General features: G+C 32.7%; 1 protein-coding gene across 2 annotated transcripts in view; it reads right to left on the reverse strand.

Moving 5' to 3' along the window:
* Nucleotides 1-15,121, reverse strand: part of LOC145668415 (trypsin-1-like) — a 174,925-nt gene that overhangs the window by 59,962 nt on the left and 99,842 nt on the right. Inside the window, exon 2 of one of the 2 annotated variants that reach the window (XM_081736227.1) lies at nt 1,419-1,478. The gene's annotated coding sequence lies outside the window, so the exon portion shown is untranslated. Of the gene's footprint in view, nt 1-1,418; nt 5,676-15,121 lie in introns of those variants that run through there. The other variant, XM_081736228.1, reaches the window with a different exon arrangement.

Here is a 15,121-nt window from a genome sequence, read left to right on the forward strand (position 1 = left end):
CAAATTGAAAAAGTTCCTAAAGATGTGTGAGGGTTCCTCTTTCCTTTTTAACAATGTAAGTATAGATTAAATTTTAGAGTGTCTTATGGAATTGAGGTTCAGATAACTGAGTGATTGGATCAGTGTACAAAGTAAAGAGATTCAACCTTTACTGGACTTCGAGTAATAATATGATCCATTATGTCTTGAACACGTGCTTACATAATTTTCAATGCTACTGTCATTTTTTTGTTTCTATAAATTGCATTTGTTTTTATGAATTGACTTTAAGGATTTAGGAACATGCTGACTAATCAATGTAAACTTCGTAATGCGCCTCTGCTCCTCGTCTTGCATTACAGGTTTTCTTTGGTCTACTTTTTATTTACCTCTCGTAAGTTATACGTTAGATGTTGATATTTACTAGTTGAAATTACTGTTTTCGGTATTAAGTATAACGATTTATTGTGTTAAAAAAATGAATTTGCAGCATGAAATTTATTGGTAAAAGTTATCTGTCAGGTGACAAATACTTGCTTTGGCACCCTATACAAAAGAAAAGACGCAAGGCAAAAGCATATCAATATAAATAAAATAGAACATTCTCTGCATACATGAGAAAAGGATTGATTTAGTTCTGGTAACTTGTTTATTAAACCCCCAGGAAAAAAATAATCTTGCTGTTAGGATTAAACGTAAATTCAAAGCAACAAGTTGTATTAAGTTGTAGTTAAATTGAATTATTATATTGAAAATGACAAAGAACATGCACCAGTAAGCAAAGTAACTTCAGAAGATATTCTCCTTCTCTCTCCTTTTGCCAGCAATATAAAATTCGTACGATATTAATATTAAAAATATTTCATGTCAAAATTCTCTGTATACTACAGACTTGTTGTATTATTCCAGGGGTAGTGTATAAATTATTACGACTGGCGAAGTTTTCATTTATAATCGATATTGCACACGTTATAGTTGATCATATGTACATGTCATGACATAGTAGTATTTTGGTGTGGACTGTATTAATCTTCAGTTGCAGGATACATAACCTACATTAATATAACAACTTTAAATTTATGTTGTCAACCTTGTGTCTCTTCATTCCTTAACACTAATGAGGTTACCAATTTGCGTGGAAAGGAGGAAATTTCGTGCAGCATATCTGCAGTTGATACGTCTGGAAAGAAAGAAAGGTTAATTACTATATATATATATATATATATATATATATATATATATATATACTGTATATATGTGAATAAGTCATGTATGCATAAAATGAAAGAAGATATAATAATAATAATGTATTGAAGAACCTAATAATGTTAAGAGTAAGTACATTGAGTTATCAGAGTTATTAAAATAAAGAATGAGTATTGCGGATAATAAGATATTTGTGTTTCAATAATAATGGTCATGAGCGAAATACTTACCACCTCATAATAACGTATTCTGTCCTGATGGATTCTCATGGCGTTAATTCAGGTAGAAAGTTCCTGAAAAGGAAAATAAATGATTATGAATAACATACGTTTCGTTTTCAACATTATTTGGTGAAAATCTTTCACTGTTAATTAAGTAAACCTATAAGAAGTATTACTAATTACATGTAATTAAGTAATATGAATGAAATTAAGTAAGACAATTTGATTAAATACTAACGTAAGGCTATCATTTACATTAAATACCAACTCTTTTACTATGATTATTATTATTACCACCAAATTAATTCTAACTTCGAGCACGGGAAGTAAATAGCTATGATATTATTCTTCTGAAGCTTCTAATCTTGCTAGCAAACCTACTTTTCAATGTCACCATTTTACTGAATTTTCTACTCTTATTAATCTACTTTTAACGAAACTAGCATTAATACTACTAACCAAAAATATCTAAATTTTACTTTTCTACCCTATTTCGACTTCTATGGATAATAAGATTACGGAATGATTTTGAGAGCTGATTAATTCTCTTGATCTACATTAATACTTTCAAAGCAGGTTCTACTTTCCTTTGAGTGAATATGTACTGACCTGTTAATTTTTACTTTTCTACATTTCAACTCTGTAATGTTTTTTATACGTTCGAAGGTCAAATCAAAATTATGTTTACTTAGATTCTTTTTGTTATTTCGCGCTTACATTTAATAGTAATATAACATATGAAAGATTCATTCAGCAAATTGTAGTACTTTAACTTAACATAAAATTCAAGTAATCGTATGCAATATATAGCAAACGATTTACGAAATGTCAGATACGGGTTTCATAGACAGTTCAAGTGAACTGGGTGTTATTTGTAGGCCGTGCACCTCGTGAGAGAAACCAGACGAGCGAACATTCCAATTTCACCGGCGTAGTTGGCTACTATAACTTAGGCCAAAGGCACCGCGTGGATGTCCATATTTTCAACGTGGAGATTATTTATCGACTTTTCAAAAACCTTTGCGACTTTTCAAAAATGTCATAATTCCGACAGATTACAGCTGATGACATCATTTTGAATCGTACATCAGTGGATCAGGCTAGACGAAGAGAACTATGGGAAGTTGTCAGAACAAGTTGTAAGTTGTACTTGAAATATTATGAAGATAATGTCATTCAAAGTTTATTTTTGAACTAAAATAAGTAAATTTTGAGGCAAACATTCATATATTTGTCCATTGGGCTAACGAAATTATCGTTATCGCAGTGAACCATATGACTTCGCACTCATGTCGAAAAACCATTACGAATAGAAATGGTACATTGGAAAATAGGGATCATAAATAAGGACAACAGACCTTGGTTTACTGGCTGGACATCTCTGCCTTACAAGTTGTCTAGCCTGAAATATATTATAGCTTGTAGGCTGTAAAGTTAATTTTATATCTCGGATATAAAGTAAGTTCTTTTGGAGTAGCTCCTAGGTTAATCGCTATTACGACTCGATAATACTTGGAGAGTATTGAAACAGCAAAAAAGAGTCAGTGTTTAACAGTTAGATGAGTTTTTCATATACAAAAAGGTAATACAACGTTCTAAATAAATATTTACATTACATATTTAGCTAATCATGAGATACCGTAATAAATATATCGTGTTCGTTGTTTTCTTGCAACTTCCAATACATATTTTTAAACTCCAAAATAACTTCTGAAAAGATTCCCAAATTTTAAGTAACAAAAATCTTCTGTAAAGCAATTAATTCATAATTAATAGAAATGTTAACTATTTACATTTCGGCTGTAACACACAATTAAACAGGGCGAGATTACATTGTTAAATCATTTATGGAGTATTTTCAAGTATAATTATCTTGGGAAAGAATAAACTTGTTTGAAAAGTGCACATTTATGCTACATAGTCATACTCTTTAACAACATAACTCAACCTAATATCATTTGACATAGATAGATATCTATTGAGTATAGCTAATTTTACATCGTGTGCCTGTTTGCTCTAATCCACTCAAGTTATTTACCGTAAAAACAACATCTTTTTTCATATACGAAACAGTAACTACTTTTATCGTTAGATTCAATTTCTTCAACAAACATAATTCAAATCATTATCATGAAACATCAGAAGTTGAATTGTTTGAGTGTGTCTAATTTCTTATTGCACGTTCAATCACTTTAGCAAACACATTTCAAGGCACTATATTACAAAATAAAAAATACATTTGTTAATTCTATCAGAGTGGTTTATTATATAATGAAAGCCTTTCTATATAATAGGCAATTAGATTGTGTAACAACATAGCTTTATTTTCCCTCAAGGACTATAATTTTATGGCATATGGTTATCCTTTTTAGCAAATAAATTTCACTTCTTAGAATTATTGTTCTGTGGTACAACCTTGTGGATTATAGAAAATTGTTAACCTAAAAAGAATGCTTAATTTTGTGTCAATTGTTCATTCTGTTTAATGAACACAATTAATAGTCATTAGACTGTGAAACAGAAGAGGCCTGTTAATCCTATAAGGTACTTTGATTAAATAAAGTTTGAAATTCTTTTCCATGACCGAGTAATATGTGATAGAACTATTGAGTAAACTGTGATCTGACTCATTACTCGAATTATTTTTATCGTATTTATGCCATCTTTGGTTCAAACAAATACCAGGCGCAAAGAAACTCATTACAATGACTAACTTTAATATTTATTGCCATTATCTTCGGTGGTTACCCTTAATTCCTTAGAATATAAAATTTTATATTGAGTGTTCTGCTATTTTACAAAACGCAATTATGAAACAGAATAACCGTTTTAATATCTAAAACTAACTAATTTATTATTTGAAAATCCATTCACTTTAGAGAAGGATTTTAATTTTTTCTTCCGGGATCAAAGTTCTTCTTAATTCTTTTGATAGAACTAATTTTGTATTATGCTATTCCAGTTTCATAAACGAGAATTAGACGGTGGAATATGTGCATTATTAATTCTTCCATAGTATATGTAAACAGTGGTGTTTTAAGGAGGTGGCCCGGGGCTGATTTTCCCCGGAGCCACAAAATTCACCCGTGGCGTAACCTCAATCGTGCTTAAATGCGATACTAGTATTTTCGTAGTACTGCTTTCAACTTCTGTGTATTAAATGTTGTAACGTGAATTTTCGTCGGTCTCTAAGGAAAAAAATGTAAATGTTTTTTGGTATTGTATTCCATCTTTTGTGACAGTAAATGCTCGCATTGGTTATATGATTCGCGTTTGTAACGCTAGGGTGAGCTGAGTCTAAGCCTTGACTGAGATGTCATTGTTTGGCCTGACACCTGCTGGCTGAACTGTGGACCTGGTCGACTGGGTGTTTACAATTTAGTTAGTGGAACAAGTAAGTGCCGAGGCAGTCGTGCCTTCCATTACTCCCTTTAGATTATGTTTAAATTGAGTTAAATTGAAAAAGTAAAAATGGAGTAACGTAAAAATAGGAATATTCACTATCGTAGGAGCGTTTTTGTTTCGGCTAAAGTATACTAAATTCTAACCTATTACTTTTCTCCTGTGATTAGTGGAAATTCGTGATTTTGTGCTAAAATCTGGGAATGGATATAAATATTTTTGGCGACTTCGATTAGAAATTGACTATTACAATGTGGTTGATGACATTTAAATAATAGAAAATGAATCCAACAATTCGTTATTTTATGGTAATGTATTTCCTATCTTCATGTTTATTCGTTTAATTCCAATCAGTTCTTTCGATATAACCATAATAATCAAAATGTGCAATTACTGCAATTTTAAAATTCTTGTTCTTGTCATATGACATAAAAATTTTTTGCTCCTATATAGACAGTTATATTGAGCTTTATCGTTCCTTGTTGCTTGTTAGTTATTTGGTTACATTAGAAATTTATTTACAAAAATATATACATATTATATATATACTTGTTGTTCTATTGGCAGATTTGAAAGAAAAGAAAGAAATGTCTAATAGCAGGTATTCATGGAGTCTCAATTAAATAAACCGACGTCCTATGTATGCGGGTAATATACGCTACAAAGTACCTTCCGGGGAAAATCTTCTAAAATCATCACTGAATGGAAGCAGTTTCATAGTATTTTGTTATCCTTTACATTCTCTCTAACAAATACAACTCAACTCATTAGATTAGACTTTCAAGACCCGGGACCTGTAAATTCTTTGGCAACTTTATTATTCCAATTTCAACTCAATCATTGTTGCTACAACGAATTAAGTCAGGAGGAGAAAATCAAAATTACTCAAGAACAAAATAATATTTTTAGACAAGAATGATATAATAAATGTATTATAAGATCATGTATTAAATTTTACTTTGGCATGCCATTTGAAATCTAGTGACATGAGAAAATTTATATATTGTGGTTTACTTGACGGATTTTAGCATAACAATATCTTAAAAACAAGTTCAAAATTCATTGACAAAATTCTTCTCTCATCTTGTTTCACTTATAAACGGTACATTCTTATACGATCAAGTAAATTAAGTCTATAAATGTACTTCACTTTTAAACATGATGATTTTAATAGCAGAAATATACAACGTATTCAAATCTGAGCATTTCTCTCAGGATACTCGTTGTCAAAATTTTGATCGAAAGAGGCGCTTTTGAGCAGTTTCATAAAAAGTGACTAACTTATAATACCTCAATGATTGATCGGAGCTCCAGGAAGATCCTACATACTTGTTAATATGAGAATCAACTAGAAACTTAACGGAGTTAAACATAATGGGAAAGTTCGAAGCCATATTTCATGTGGATCTAATAGGTGTTAGACAATACGGTCCTATCTATATATAGCAGCCAACTCAGAGTCCATTCTAACGAAAGAAAAGCATTTCAGAGAAAATTAATTTTAAGAGAGTTTAGCATAAAAGTCCTCGCATTAAGTCAATTTGTAGGATAGCAACCTACTGTAAATCATAATATTATAAAACAATAGGTTTTACTTGCTATTTTTACATCTGTACTCGAGCTAGAACTTCCTTCCGTGTTTATGATTCTTTCAAACACAGTCGCAGAAGTAGGAAACTAGAGACCTTGATTTGAAACATTACTGTTTTGTATATTCGAGTGAAATGTTCGCTCTGACTCTGGTGGGAAACTTATGTGAACAGTGCACAATCTATGTGTCTACCCTTAATTTACTAGTCGAGGTGGATTTACTAGCAAGTCAGGTCCTTCCATACTCTCCCGAGCGTCATAAGGCAGAGTACAACCCAATCCGGGAGACCCAGGCGTGTTTGAGGGATCTTGTTCATTCTTGACCCTGCCTACCTCTATACGTTCACTGGCTACTGTCTTTTGCGTTAAGTGCAGCGCACATGTCGAGATACTCCCTTGTCTCATTCCAGATTTAATGGTAGGTGTTGTCACCATTTGAGTTTGATGCCAGCCTTTATCCTCCAGGGTTTCCTTCCTTCTACTGGGATTAGAAACCTTTATGTAGATACCTGGAATAGGAAATTTTTCCCAGTTCCCCTGTATGTAGTAAACTGACATTCCCCTTCCGATAGGATCGTCTAAGTAATACGGCAGAGGACATCCTCAAAAAAGATTGTGAAAACTATCAACATGATAAGGAGCGGCAATAATTCTCTTTTAGACAGCAAGTTTCGTCAATGCTTGCAAGATGTGAAATCAAAAAATGGAAATCTACTCCTGCACAATCATGTTAGATGATTATATGGAGAAAATGATCTTCTGAGATAAACTGAGAAAATAATTCCCCTATTTTCTTAAACAGATTGTTCCATCTTACACAGCTTACCTGAAAGAGGAGCTTCGGGAGATTGATTTTCTTCGACATTTAGCTGAGCACCTAGATGAGCTGAACATACAAGTACAGGGAGGAGATTAATTAATTTTTGATCCTATGAAATATATCAATGGATTCTGGAACAAGATGAAGCTTTTTTACTTAACCTTACGGAAAAATAATTTAGCAAAGATTCCAAGTTTCAGTGGTCCTATATTAGGATTATACATAGATAAATAGATAGATATAGATATAGAGAGAGTTGCTCGATGACTTTTACACTATTATTATTATGTTCTTCCAAGGTGCTACAAATCATTTACCATCTTCTATGATAGATTTTCTAATAAGACTTTTGAGGTCTTAATTATGTTTTAATCGGACGATATATACTAAATGTATGTTATAGCTAACATAGTGTGGCCCATAATTATCCATGTGATATTTCAAAGATTGCTGTAAAAGAATTAGAAGCAAAACTTAAACATAAAATTGAACATAAACACATTACACTCATACCTTTCCTTACAAGAATTTTAATCAGTTCTCCATGACATGGTCCACCGATGCACCACCCAAATCAAGGGCAACGTTGTGAGAGGCAGATTGACAGACCCTGCTGGTATCCAGTGGAACTCTTATGCGATAGCTTCCGTTAGTTCGGCCAAATTGCATATTTGGTGTTAATACACTGTCCTTTAAAACACCCCATCAGAAAAAGTCAGATGTGTTAAATTGGAAGATCGAGCAGACAAATCCACAGACTCACGTCGACCAATCTAGCGGTTCGGGAATGTTTCGTTCATCCTGTCTGGAATATACTAACGGTTCTAAGTCCAGTGACCGTTGTGTGATCCACAATCTCAAGCTACGCAGTATTGCCATATCCATGGGCGGCGATTAGGGGGGGCAGTTGCCCCCACTTTTTTGAAATTACCCATTAATGTATATAATTTCATTTGAAAATATAAAGTTTTGTATGTATTATTGGTTCATAGAATAAAAATGATGCCATAAAATATTTGTTGTTTCATGAGTACGTATTGGTTGTCATCCCGTGGAAGTAAGAAAGCTACAGGAATTGCGTTTGAACTGCCACTTAAAATGGACCAAAAATTAACCTATTGGAGCGCCACAATTCAAGCGTACTTTAATTTCTTCTTGCAAGGGCCCGATATGTTAGTCAGCCGCTCTGGAACTAATTGAAATAACATTTCGCAAGAAAATAAGTCCTTCACAAGTTATTCTTTATTTGCACAAAAATCAACAGTTCCTAAAATGTATTTTGTTCTTTCTAATAATAAGGAATATTTTGATTTGATTTTTTTCAGTTTAACATCCTGTTCAGCAGCAAAGTTATGTGAGACGTGGACTTAATTATCAACGTGGAGTTCGAACCACGTGAGCTCCCCCCGGGGAATCGAGCCAGGGTCTCCCATGTCAAAGGCGTGTACGCTAACCGCTTAGCCACGAAGGAGCTCAGTAAGGAATATTAATTTTTCAGTATAATATAGCAGTGGCGGCTGGTACTATATGTTGCATGGTTGTGCAACCGGATATTTTTTTTAATACTACAAATATTTTTAAGTGTTAAAGTAGTGTATCAGTAAAAAATAAACCTTTGCTCTTGAGCGCAAAACAGTATTGATGCATTTCTGAAAAAAGTCAATTAAAAAATGGAAAGAAAGAGAGAGATTTACCTTTCCAGTGGCAGCGAACGTTGCCACTGGATGCAGTAACATTGAGCATATGGCAGCGAGCTCCTATCTCTTAACATGGGGAAGTGGATTTATTCTTGCAACGCTCCTATCTTCCCGTATTGGTCCCTTGCGGTTGCGTTTTCTCCCGCAACTGGTCAGCTTCTGTAATAGTTACGAATTCCTCCGCTTAGCAGCGCTTGACTCAATTGATAGGGTGAGGAAGATACAGACGCGTGGAAGAGAGAAGGTATTCACAAAACATAAACTCGCAAAGAACAAATATAAGTCTGGTGGTAGCAGGGACGGATCCAGGCTGAAAGTTTGGGGGGCGGTCGTTCGAAGTCAATAGATTTTATTCAACATTTATAATACAAAGGTGAAAATTCTTGGGATAAGATTTATTTTTTAAAAAATCCTATTCTGGGGGGGGGGTGTCAATCGAGTCTCCAAGAAGAAAATGTCTTACTATTGGTCTAATTCCTAGCTCTGTGTCTTTCGTGCACATGATTCCGTGTTCGATTTCCGGCGGAGAGCATAAATTAATATCAAATCATTCACCTCCAATACTCATCTGTCTTCTTTAGCCTAATTTACTGGAATGTTAAACTATTTTTTTATGCTTCTTTACAGACAAAAAAATACGTGGTTCCTGAAAATTGACTTTTTGTTCCGTATATTTATACAAAGAAATGCTAAAAAATGCATATTGTCGGAGGAGAGAGGTGTTTCTGGATCCTAAAGAAAATAAAGCGGAAAATATTTGCGCTAGCGATGCTTTCTATTCAGAGAGACTTGGCGAGCAGCATTTCAGATTTCAATAAAATCATAGAAAAATTTGAAGCCCAAAAGATCGAAGAAAGACCTTCCATTCTAAAATAATGCATAGTTTATATAATTAAATAATTTTATTTAACTGCGTGCATGCAATTTTCTTGTTTTTTTTCTTCTTTTCGGATTAACGCCATCATTCATGGCTTACAGCACATACTATATATTCGATTTATCTCGTGTTCAATAACATGAGTATAGAGGTTTTGTATATAAATAGTGTATAAACGTACATTGATAGTGGTTGTTTGAAAAAAAGGAAATAGCTTATATATTAAATTAATATTAGAGAAATAATTTAATCAATAATATACAAATAGAGCTTAAAAGACTTTCCTCTTCATATTTCCTGAATATTTCTTGGATAAGACTCAAGAATGCTGGGGGAGGGGAACACTTGCGCGTACCTATATACCTTTGATATTGCAACATTGCAACCGGTGCTTGTACAGACTACGAGCCGCTACTGTAATATAGTAGTTTAGGGGTGTACATATACAGTTTTGTATATACAATTCAATTTATTAAATTTAGCATAATTCTAGGTTTTAGGATTATTTTGTATAACTGGAATGTGGAGTCACTAAGTATTGCTGAGTTTTGATATATTCCAAGAAAGTGAAAACTGTACTTAATGGCAGCGAACATGTTTCGGAAAGCTGCAAAAGTATTTCTTTAAATGTCGTAGCATATGCTTGTAGTATTCACTGTCATCCTAAGAGTAATAAAATATATAATAGCATGCGTGGAATTAAAAATATAAGTTGCTCATTAATTTCCAGTTTCAATATAACTTCGGCAAAACAAACCTCGTTATTCATTACTATGATTATTTGATTAATATTATCCTTTCTGTTTATTTGTTTGCAAATTTATTAAATATGCCTCTATTCTGATCACACAATTTTCCACACAGATATTCATGAGCAAGTAATCAAATCTCTTCTTACACCTTCGTTTTTAAGAGTACAAAGGGCTAGTGTCTACTTGCGCTTCTCTTGTCAATTTACTTAATAAAATATGAAATACGATATACAGTATTTTAACTGAAAAAGATAGTATCCTATTATTTATACAACCTTTCGTCAAACAAGGTGTTACAAGCAACCAGGAAAACTAACATTGATATCAAATATTCAGATCATGTCTTGCCCCCCCCACTTTTAACGTCCAACCGCCGCCACTGGCCATATCAGAACTTTTTGTCCAGAATTATAAGTACTACAGTCAGTCAAATATCATATACGTAATTATGGGCCACGTACATAACAGTAAATAATATATTCATATAACATACATTAATGCAGAGACATACATTCTAAAACAATATCTCAGAAACATGGATAATTTGACTTCGGAACTGAATCAATTGGAATCCACCTGACGACAAATATATATTTCATATTCAGAATAGATAAATACATAGTACGTCCAGAAAGTAAGTTCCGTTTCAATTTATCTCCGCTGCAGCGCTGCGATCGCAGTTCCGCACATGCGCAGTAGACGCTCTGTATCAAAGAGAAGAAACGTGCGCCATTTGGAGATCGCTGTCAGTCACGTACGCTTTGTTGTGCTTGTTTACAATGTCGGTGTTGATTGAAAATCCAACCGCTTGTGAAATCAGAGCGGTGATTCGTTTTCTGAATGCGAGGAAAGTGAAACCAAGTGAAATTTATTTATTTGCGATGTTTACGGACAAAATGCGATGAGTGATTCAATGGTGAGAAGATGGGTCCGACAATTCAATGAAGGACGTAGTGACGTGCACGATGAAGAACGGAATGGGCGTCCATCTTTGGTTACAGAAGAACTGGTTCACGCGACGCCCTGACCTCGCTCCTAGCGACTTTCATCTATTCTTACATCTCAAGTCTTTCCTTGGCGTGCAACACTTCAACAATGACGACGAGCTGAAAGAAACTGTTTCCAACTGGTTGAAGACACAGGCAGCAAACTTCTATGAAGAAGGTATACAAAACCTTGTGCCACGCTATGACAAATGCCTGCAAAATTTCGGCAGTTATGTGGAAAATTAGTTTAAGAGTTTTAGAATTTTGTGCAATAAATAATTTTTTCTGTATCTGTACACAATTTAATTTTATTACCAAATGGAACTTACTTTCTGGACGTGCCTCGTATTATAAAGCTTAATTTCCACTTTGTATTTAACTACTATGTATTCCAATTCATTTTTTCTCTCTTAAAGTTATGTTAAATTCCCCTTTCTATATGTTCGTATTTCCTAAAACAGAACTTTCGTTTATTGTAAGCAATTTACGTGAAACGCAGGAATGCGAATTATTTGAGTTTAATGTTCCACAATTATTCTCTGAACCTAAGATAGACAGTGATAATGAAATGATGATAATGGGGAAATGAAGGAGATGAAGAGAGACGGGAGAATCTCGACAAAACGTGAGCATTTAGTGTTTGTCCACCACAAAGCGTAATTGATGTAGGCTGGGATTGAACCAAGGACCCATATGCAGTGTGAGCGCTTTACAACTGATCCTGAGGCCCCAACGTGAATTATACTTTAGACATATAACTAATATATTGCAGTTTTAAAGACAATATGATTGATGAGGAATGGATACAGAAACCTTAACGAACTGGCTAATTGCATTTTATATTGATTTCATTTGATAAAAAGAAATAAACATGTTTTTATTTTATTTTAAGAACAGGAATAATGGTAGTAACCTTGATATTACTATCGATAGTAATGGATTATTATTCGAAAAGAGAGAGCAATCACCAAATAATATATATAATAACTCTACCTCAAATCTCCACATCTTACGCTATTAGTGACTTTATTCACTGAGCGAATGATTAATGGTCGCTGCATTTCTTACAAATATATAATAATAAAAGCTTTTCTGTGTTTCTAAAAGCAAATGCAAAACAATACAATTGGTTATAATCTTACATATTGATTGAATACTGTTTACCATCATGTAGTAAGAACTTACTAAAAACCAACCAAGCAGCTGAAGTCTGTTTTGCTTTTCTTCAATTACTAAATTGTTTGTACGTGTAATTGAGTAATGTGCAATACGTTATTCATATTTTAGTAAGTAGAATTGAACATAATTAATACTTATTTTGCAGAGCTATTTATGCTTAAGACTTTAGCTTTAAATATCTGTAAAGAAATAAACTTAGTTTCATTAAATAATTTATTATGATTCAAAGCAAAATTTCTTACAAGTAGGATTTTTTATTATTAGTAAAAGCTTGTTTCAGAGATGTTTAGTAAATCTCTCTATCTACTTATATCTACTTGAAAGTAGCTTATTGGTGAATTCATAATTTATACAGGTATAAAGAGCTGGAATGAACATTTTAATCTTCATCAACTATGTATACTATCAACCTTCAAATAAAAAAGTTTGCATTTTTAGGACAAAAAAGTCAATTTAATAATCAAGAATAATGAGTAATCAGAGAAAAACTTTTAAAAAATTAAAATTCCTTATATTAAATGTGGTGAGTATCTGTAATTGTTTAATATGATAGTATTACTATTAAAATAGGTTGTCCATCCTAATTGAACGTTTAATATGCAAATATTTATTATAAACCAAAAAAAGTTATCTATATGCAGGAAAAAGAACCAGCTTTCTCAAAAAAGCGTACAAATTTAATTCTCCCTAGACCTTTATGGAAAATAAGGTTTGAAATATGTTTCCCTAAAGGGTGAGATTGAACATGACAATTTTTACTTCAATATCTTCCTAAACATGCTTAATAATGTACAGGCAATAATTAAGGCTGTTTGTGGTCTATTTGCATAATTCAATGTCACAATCTGATATCTGAAAACTTAATTCTCATTTGGCCAGCGTTTTAAATCAAATACTTGAAACCGAACAATAGAAAAATAGGTAAGTTAATGATTACGTTCAATTTATGAATACGAAATCGTGATTTTCATGTGAAAATGTGCCATATGGTTCTGTTAATCGTTACATGATTGTTCTTGCTCAATTGCCGTCTTATTACTTGCTATTTAGTTTGCAACATCGTGTTTTTGTGATCTAAATGTGTAATAAGGCATGCCAAACTCTGCATTCTCTAGAATATGACGATGCACAGTAGATAGAGGTTTCTGATATCGAACAGAATTAAAAGTTCCACATAATTTGTAATTTTTAAATGAAATTAAGCATAAATTTCAATAGTTAAAATGGGGAAAAATTAAATTATGTTGCTTACACAAGGAATAAATTATTTTCCAGCATTAGGGAGAAGATACACAGAATTATATTGTAAGAAACAACATAAGTATCTCTTATTTGGATAGACTAAAAATTAAAATTCTTCACGTAATTACTGTATTGTGGAAGTATACAAAAAGCCAAACTCGAAGTTTCCTTGTAAACGCACCAGTTATTCCGTGTGAATGGTTTATTTTACTTATTAAGAAGTTTTCAGTTCTGAGAAACCACGACAGTGGAATCGTTAACAATCAGCTACAATCACAACAATGGGAAGGGGTAAATTCCATTTCAGGGGTACATATTTCTTACCATCATTTCCATCAGAAGATCTGCTCCTTCACTATAGATCTTTCCATACAATGGCTATATCATCTTCTGACCAGTTAATCATACCTGATTTTTGTCACAAAAACACCACTTTCACGTATTTGCTATACAGCGCCTTTCCGAAGCAGTAAGACTCATACGATCCCAAGTAAAGGAGATATATTATTAGAATTACAATCCGGAATTTTCTCTATATTCTTTTAAAATTAAAGTACAAGAGTTATTGATAATTTTAGGTTGTTGCATCTTTAACCATAGCGTGTACTGACCTCTTGCTGGTGTCATATTGAAAGGCTTTATGGTATTTTCTAAGTATCAGTTTCACTTTAAGAGATGTAATGCTATTAAGCCTGCTATTGTCGACCACTAATAACACTTTTAACACCATAGATATTAATTTTTGTTAATCTTCTTGAAAAATACACAGAAGGATTTATTCTCGTGTATGTCATGTTCTTCAGTCCAATGATATTTATCGATTGATATGTATATCTCATCTTTGGACAATTATTATATACTAATTCTATTGTATAATTTAAATAGATAATATAGTTGTTTTGTAAGTATAGTAATGCAGGATTATAACATTTAATACTATTATTAACATATAACATTATTAATTAAGTATTATAACATTTTATAAATCCTAAGTATAGATTTAGGTTATTATACAAAAAATAGGCTACTACCAAAACACTGTACTCAGTGTTCGAATTACTGGGGGAGGGGGCAAGGGGAATACTTACCACTGTAAACAAACAAAGATATCGCAGGTAAGGGATTTTTATGGGAACTGTAAAATACCTATACTGCAAGTGTGGTAATTTT

This window comes from Thermobia domestica, chromosome 13, assembly GCF_964235325.1.
Source record: "Thermobia domestica chromosome 13, izTheDome1.hap1.1, whole genome shotgun sequence".
Lineage (NCBI taxonomy): Eukaryota > Metazoa > Arthropoda > Insecta > Zygentoma > Lepismatidae > Thermobia > Thermobia domestica.